The following is an 8,968-nucleotide window of genomic DNA, read 5'->3' as shown; positions in this document are numbered from 1 at the left end:
CCACGGACTTAGTAACCTATACTCTGCTGCTCCACGTATGTTTCTTTGGAAACCATGTGGCTCCAATTCGACGCAAGCATCTCTCGTGTTCGAACTAAACCTTCAGTTTCATCACATAGTAGATGTGCTCACGTTTGGTAAATTTATTTACAAAATTACTGAGTTGTATGGAATTTCGGAAGTGGGCTTTGTTCTCTGAATATGACCGTTGAAGTGAGTCGCACTCCGACACAGTGAGCTTACATGTGGAGTAGGGAAACTTTCTTCTAAATTCTATCTTTCGTTGTGTGAGCGATCAGTGTGAACGTGGTGTATGACCCTGATAAACTGTAACCAGTAATTTAGCAGACTTGCCTCCACACGTGTAAGTTCAGTTGTCGCGTTGTATAAAGTACCACGTGTCGAGATTCACGCCCAAGCTTTCCAAGTACCTGTGTTTTAACTTAACATCTGTGTGTGTGTTACATGAATGAGGAAATAAATGTTAATTATTGCTAAATTCGTTTCTACTACATCTCACACTGCCATTCCGCTTCCTAATCAGGATTTTTAAAATCAGTCAGTTTGCACCTCCCCGTAACGATGTTTCAACGAAATTATCGTGATTATTGTATATCCAACATAGGGACTGGTATTTCATTAGATCATCAAATGATCTGTGAGATGGCGCCCTTTTATCAGTTTAATTTATTAATATTGAAATAAATTTTGTCCACTACACAGAAATTCTGTGTTTGGTACTGGTTCGAGGCAAGCGAACATAGGATGTAGGATCTATTGGTATAGTCATTCTTGGAATTTAGGAAATCCAAAAAGAAATATTTCGTGAAGCTAATCCTACCAGTACCTTGCAGCAGTAAAAGACGACAGCTATAATTGAACATTGCGCCTTTGCATCGAGCTTAGAGGCATTTCATTTCTTTCTCTCCCTCGCCGAAGGCAATCGGAAATTCACCGGCTTTCTTAAAATCTGGCCGGCGGGAGCGAGCCACAAATGCGGGAACGCATCTTCCCGCCGTTCTTAAAACGAAGTCTTCCAATTACTACTGGGGGGATGGCGTAAAGAAGCTTCGAGAATGTACTGGATCTTTCTTCTCTCCTCAAAGCAATGAGGTCGTCGGCTGCCGGCCCTTTTCCAGTCCGTATGACTGGCTTACGGAATCGCGCTTTTGAGTGGGCTTTGGGGAATGGCCAGCGCCGTTCCATCGTAAGATTTTACTATGGGATCAGCGTCCAGAGATGGCTGTGAGGTTTTCAGCGAAAGGACATTCCTGTTGCAGACACCAGTGAGTATATATACTACTGGCCATTAAAATTGCTACACCAAGAAGAAATGCACATGATAAACGGGTATTCATTGGACAAATATATTATACTAGAACTGACATGTGATTACATTTTCACGCAATTTGGGTGCATAGATCCTGGGAAATCAGTACCTAGAACAACCACCTCTGGCCGTAATAACGGCCTTGATACGCCTAGGCATTGAGTCAAACAGAGCTTGGATGGCGTGTACAGGTACAGCTGCCCATGCAACTTCAACACGGGACCACAGTTCATCAAGAGTATTGACTGGCGTATTCTGACGAGCCAGTTGCTCGGCCACCATTGACCAGACGTTTTCAATTGGTGAGAGATCTGGAGAATGTGCTGGCCAGGGCAGCAGTCGAACACTTTCTGTATCCAGAAAGGCCCGTACAGGACCTGTGACATGCGGTCGTGCATTATCCTGCTGAAATATAGGGCTTTGCAGGGATCGAATGAAGGGTAGAGCCACGGGTCGTAACACATCTGAAATGTAACGTCCACTATTCAAAGTGCCGTCAATGCGATCAAGAGGTGACCGAGATGTGTAACCAATGGCACCCCATACCATCACGCCAGGTGATACGCCAGTATGGCGATTACGAATACACGCTTCCAATGTGCGTTCACCGCGATGTCACCAAACATGGATGGAACCATCATGATGCTGTAAACAGCAGCTGGATTCAACCGAAAAAATGACGTCTTGCCATTCGTGCACCCGGGTTCGTCGTCGAGTACACCATCGCAGGCGCTCCTGTCTGTGATGCAGCGTCAACGGTAACCGCAGTCACGATCTCCGAGCTGATAGTCCATGCTGCTGCAAACGTCGTCGGACTGTTCGTGCAGATGGTTGTTGTCTTGCAAACGTCCCCATCTGTTGACTCAGCGATCGAGACGTGACTGCACCATCCGGTACAGCCATGCGGATAAGATGCTTGTCATCTCGACTGCTAGTGATACGAGGCCGTTAGGATCCAGCACGGCGTTCCGTATTACCCACCTGAACCCACCGATTCCATATTCTGCTAACAGTCATAGGATCTCGACCAACGCGAGCAGCAATGTCGCGATACGATAAACATCAATCGCGATATGCTACAATCCGACCTTTAACAAAGTCGGAAGCGTGATGGTACGCATTTCTCCTCCTTACACGAGGCATCACAACAACGTTTCACCAGGTCACGCCGGTCAACTGCTGTTTGTGTATGAGAAATCGGTTGGAAACTTTCCTCATGTCAGCACGTTGTAGGTGTCGCCACCGGCGCCAACCTTGTGTGAGTGCTCTGAAAAGCTAATCATTTGCATATCACAGCATCTTCTTCCTGTCGGTTAAATTTCGCGTCTGTGGCACGTCATCTTCGTAGTGTAGCAATTTTAATGGTCAGTAGTGTACTTTTATGCTACGAGGGTCCTTTATTGAACCTAATGAGAATTACACACACGAAAGACTGGTCTTTTATCTACACACCCTATTTTTCCACGTAATCTCCATCCCCTTCTATGGCGTTCCTCCAGCGCGAAACAAGGGCTTGTATACCCTATCGGAACCAGTCCTTGTTCTGGTGGCGGAGCCAGGTGCTTCACTGTGTGTTCCTCATCGTCCTCAAAATGTCTTCCATGAATGGCATCCTTTAATGACCCAAACACGGGGAAGTCTGAGGGGGCCAGGTCAGGGCTGTAGTGTGGATGGGTAACACTGCCCAACCGTGTTTTATGATGTGTTCAGCAGTCCTCAGACTTGTGGGCAACCGAGCGTCATCGTGTTGCAGCAAAACATCTCCTGCTTCGCTGTTGCGCCGAAGTCGCCGGAAGCGTGTCTTGATTTTTTTTTATTGTGTTGACATGTGCTTCTGAATGAATGATACTGCCTCATGGCATCACATCAATGAGAATCACGCCATCACAGTCCGAGTACACGGTGATTATGACCTTAGAGGCGGAAGCATTTGCTTTGAATTCTTTCTTCTGTGAGGATGGAAATGGCGAGATTCCATTGACTGTCGTTTTGTTTCGGGCTCAAAACGGTGAACCCAGGTTTCATCACCTGTCACAATCCGGGACAAGAAGGCCTCCCCCTCAGCTTCAAAATGTTGCAACAAATCAAAACAAATTCTTTTTCTGTGCGATTTGTGATCACCCGTTAGACACCACGGGGCTCATGTCGCACACACTTTTGAATATCCTAGAGTGCGGATAATTCCATCCACACTTCCTTTGCTGACTGACAGATGTAGCTTCAACTGCCGAGTCGTAATGCGTTTGTTCTCGCGAATGAAAACATCAGCTCGCTGGAACATGTCAGGTGTGACAGCCGTGGATGGTCTCCCCGACCGCTGCAAATCGTGGAGCTCCGCCGATCAGCCTTTTCATGACCTCGCTCTCCGTGCCCAGCGATTAACTGTACTTCTGTCGACACTAGATGCTCCATAGACTTTGTACAAGCATTTGTGAATATTAGCCGGCCAGAGAGGCCGAGCGGTTCTAGGCGCTACAGTCTGGAACCGCGCCACCGCTACGGTCGCAGGTTCGAATCCTGCCTCGGGCATGGATGTGTGCGATGTCCTTAGGTTAGTTAGTTTTAAGTAGTTCCAAGTTCTAGGGGACTGATGACCTCAGAAGTTAAGTCCCATAGTGCTCAGAGCCATTTGAACCATTTGTGAATATTCCCCACAGTTTCTTTCTCTGCAGTGAGAAATTCAATGACGGCACGTTGCTTGTAACGTACATCGCCTACAGACGCCATTTTGAAACTGTCCTGCAGCTACGCTACCTGTTGGAAGTGACGGAAACTTGGCGCGCTCATTCAGGAGACTTCAAATAATACGTACGTAACGTTTCGCATTCGTAGTATTGTTTTCGGCTGAGAAAAAAAATGCGGTGCATTACTTTCTGGGCAACTCTCGTAGAACGTGGAGTTAAGTGTTAATTCGCGTTGATATTTATAAGTTACGTCGCTTCCAAACCTGATGGCATCAGCGCCAAGAGGAGTAGGGAGTTAGTATGTTCATTGTGACTAGCAGAAGTGAAACTTAATCATTTCGTGCGTAATTTTAGATCGAGCACGTAGCACCTGCTCGAATTACGAACCACCCATTTAGTCATTCCATGAAGGCAGTGGCGAGTGTTGTGCCGATTCCATCCCTCAGATTATAAAACGTAGTTAAGATTACGGGTCAAATGCCTCATTTTAATCAATCAGGACTCAGTGTGACCCTCCAACGTGCAGTGAACGATTCAGCCGACCATGAGGCGAACCACGGCAAGTGAAATCTTGTCTTGAGTGTCAACTTAATCAGACCCCCACCCCCCTCTCTGTGCAGCCACCGACGCTGCGAGAATTGCGAAGATAAAAATAGTGAACCACAATAACAGTACCCCCTTTCACAGTATCGAACGCTTCACAGTCATCTAGGAGGAGGGACTCTACGTGTCCACTTGCACTGGGTCGCGTATCAATAAAGCAGTCTGTTTTTCAAATGAGTTGTTAATTCTCTGAGAGAATCTTGTTTTCCTCCTCGAATTTCATGATGCTTGACCTTAGAATACACTCCAGGAGTCTGCAACATACGGAATTTCGCTATATCCATACATATTATTAAAGAAACTGGTACACCTACCTAATATCGTGCAGGGCCCGCAAGAGCATGTAGAAGTGCCGCAAGACGACGAGGCATGGACTCAACTCATGTCTGAACTAGTGCTGGAGGGAACTGACACCATGAATCCTGCAGGCCTCTCAATAAATCCATAAGAGTACGAGGCGGTGGAGGTCTCTTCTGAACAGCACATTGCAAGGCATCCTAAATGTGCTCAATAATGCTCATGTCTGGGGAGTTTGGTGGCCAGCGGAAGTGTTTTAAATCGGAAGAGTGTTCCTGGAGCCACTCTGTACTAATTCCGGATGTGTGGGGTGTCGCATTGTCCTGTTGGAATTGCACAAGTATGTCGGAATGCACAATGGACACAAATGGATGCAGGTGATCAGACAGGATGCTTACATACGTGTCACCTGACAGACTCTTATCTAGACGAATCAGGAGCCCCATATCAGTTCGACTACACACGCCCCACACCATTACAGAGCCCCCACCAGCTTGAACAGTCCCCTGCTGACATGCGGGGTTCATGGATTCATGAGGTTGTTTCCATATCCGTACATCTCCACCCGCTCTATAGCCGGCCGGAGCAGCCAAAGGTTATGGGCGCTACAGTCTGGAACCACGCGACCGCTACGGTCGCAGGTTCGAATCCTGCCTCGGGCATGGATGTGTGTGATCTCCTTAGGTTAGTTAGGTTTAAGTAGTTCTAAGTTCTAGGGGACTGATGACCTCAGAAGTTAAGTCCCATAGTGCTCAGAGCCATTTGAACCATTTGAACCCGCTCTATACAATTTGGGACAGGACTCGTCCGATTAGGCAATATGTTTCCAGTCATCATTTGTCCAATGGTGTTGTTGACGCGCCCAGACGAGGCGTAAAGCTTTGTGTCGTGCAGTCATCGAGGGTCCAAAAGCCCAGATCGATGATGTTTCGTTGAATGGTTCGCACGCTGACACTTGTTAATGGCCCATCATTTAAATCTGCAGCAATTTTCGGGAGGATTGCACTCCTGTCACGTTGAACGACTCTCTTGAGACATCGCTGGTCCCGTTCTACCAGGATCTTTCTCCGGCAGCAGCGATGTCGGAGATGCTGTATCCCATCGCTCGTGCGCCGACTATAATACCACGTTCAGACTCACTTAAATCTTGATAATCTGTCATTGTAACAGCAGTAACCGAAGTAACAACTGCGCCAGACACTTGGTGTCTTATACAGGGTGGTCCATTGATCGTGACCGGGCGAAATATCTCAAGAAATAAGCGTCAAACGAAAAAACTACAAAGAACTAAACTTGTCTAGCTCGAAGGGGGAAACCAGATGGCGCTATGGTTGGCCCGCTAGATGGTGTTTCCATAGGTCAAACGGATATCAACTGCGTTTTTTTAAATAGGAACTCCCATTTTTATTACATATTCGTGTAGTACGTAAAGAAATATGAATGTTTTAGTTGTATCACTTTTTTCGCTTTGTGATAGATGGCGCTGTAATAGTCACAAACATATGGCTCACAATTTTAGACGAACATTTGGTAACAGGTAGGATTTTTAAATTAGAATACAGAACGTAGGTACGTTTGAAAATTCTATTTCGGTTGTTCCAATGTGATACATGTACCTTTGTGAACTTATTATTTCTGAGAACGCATGCTGCTACAGCGTGATTACCTGTGAATACCACATTAATGCAGTGAATGCTCAAAATGATGTCCGTCAGCCTCAATGTATTTGGCAATACGTGTAACGACATTCCTCTCAACAGCGAGTAGTTCGCCTTCCGTAATGTTCGCACATGCATTGACAATGTGCTGACGCATGTTGTCAGGCGTTGTCGATGGATCACGATAGCAAATATCCTTCAACTTTCCCCACAGAAAGAAATCCGGGGACGTCAGATCCGGTGAACGTGCGCTCCATGGTATGGTACTTCGACGACCAATCCACCTGTCATGAAATATGCTATTTAATACCGCTTCAACCGCACGTGAGCTGTTCCGGACATCCATCATGTTGGAAGTACATCGGCATTCTGTCATGCAGTGAAACATCTTGTAGTAACATCGGTAGAACATTACGTAGCAAATCAGCATACACTGCACCATTTAGATTGCCATCGATAAAATGGGGGCCATTTATCCTTTCTCTCATAATGCCGCACCACACATTAACCCGCCAAGGTCGCTGATGTTCCACTTGTCGCAGCCATCGTGGATTCTTCTTTGCCCAGTAGTGAATATTATGCTGGTTTACGTTACCGCTGTTGGTGAATCACGCTTCGTCGCTAAATAGAACGCGTGCAAAAAATCTATCATCGTCCCGTAATTTCTCTTGTGCCCAGTGGCAGAACTGTACACGATGTTCAAAGTCGTCGCCATGCAATTCCTGGTGCGTAGAAATATGGTACGGGTGCAATCGATGTTGATGTAGCATTCTCAACACCGACGTTTTTGAGATTCCCGATTCTCGCGCAATTTGTCTGCTACTGATGTGTGGATTAGCCGCGACAGCAACTTAAACACCTACTTGGGCATCATCATTTGTTGCAGGTCGTGGTTGACGTTTCACATGTGGCTGGAAGTAACGTAACTATCCGGCGAACAGTCCGGACACTTGGATGATGTCGTCCAGCATACCGAGCAGCATACGTAGCACACGCCCGTTGTGCATTTTGATACATCAACACGATATCGACCTTTTCCGCAATTGGTAAACGGTCCATTTTAACACGGGTAATGTATCACGAAGCAAATACCGTCGGCATTGGCGGAATGTTACGTGATACCACGTACTTATACGTTTGTGACTATTACAGCGCCATCTATCACAAAGCGAAAAAAGCTGTCCAACTAAAACATTCATATTTCTTTACGTATTACACGAATATGTAATAAGAAATGGGAGTCCCTATTTAAAAGAAACGCAGTTGATATACGTTTGACCTATGGCAGCGCCATCTAGCGGGGCAACCATAGCGCCATCTGGTTTCCCCCTTCATTCTAGATGAGTTTCGTTCTTTGTAGTTTTTTCGTTTGATGCTTATTCCGTGAGATATTTGGCCCGGTCACTATCAATGGACCACCCTGTATAGGCGATGCCGACAGAAGCGCCGTACTCTTCGAGTTTACATATTTCTGTATTTGAATACGCATGCCTGTACCAGTTCTTCTGGCGCTTCAGAATATATTCTGTTATTGTATGACTTATAGTTCAGCAGATACAACGTCATAAACATTGAGCTGCGTGGAAATGAAACTGCAGGGCGAAATTCGCTAGAGATAGAGGTAAAATATGTACATCAATACGTGTGAACTATATGAAACATAACTGACATTTGCGTATGTGGGCAAAGCCGTGGGTTAAAAGCTTATCCTAAACCACTGGAGGGATTTGAACCACATTAATACACATATTAGTTACCATCCGAAAAGACGTTCAAATGGTTAAAGTGGCTCTGAGCCCTATGGGACCTAACATCTGAGGTCATCAGTCCCCTAGAACTTAGAACTGCGTAAACCTAACTAACCTAAGGACATCACACACATCCACGCCCGAGGCAGGGTTCTAACCTGCGACCGTAGCGGTCGCACGGTTCCATACTGAAGCGCCTAGAACCGCTCGGCCACAGCGGCCGGCCCCGGAAAGAAGTACTGTGGGTGTAAGAACCCCGTCCTGCTATTTGGGGTGGTTTTTGGGGGGTTACGTGATAACGCGGAGAGATCACGGAGGAGGAGGAGATGGATAGACAGAGACGGGGAAAGAGGAGATGGATACAGATGGGGGAAGGAGCAGAAGGAAAGAGAGAGGGGAGCGGTAAAATGACAGAGAAAGGGGAGAGTAGGTGATGGGCAGAGAAAGGAAAGAGAAGAAGATGGGCACAGACAGGTAGAGGAAGAGATGGCAGAGAGAGGGGAGAAGCAAGTGGACAGAGAAAGGGGAACAGATGGGCAGAGAGACAATGGAGGAGGAGATGGACAGAGAGTGCGACAAGAGGAGGTGCATAGAGAGAGGGGAAAATAGCAGATAGACTAATAGAAGATTTGAAGAAATACGTAACGG

This window comes from Schistocerca americana, chromosome X (assembly GCF_021461395.2).
Source record: "Schistocerca americana isolate TAMUIC-IGC-003095 chromosome X, iqSchAmer2.1, whole genome shotgun sequence".
Lineage (NCBI taxonomy): Eukaryota > Metazoa > Arthropoda > Insecta > Orthoptera > Acrididae > Schistocerca > Schistocerca americana.
This window is presented reverse-complemented; position numbering follows the sequence as displayed.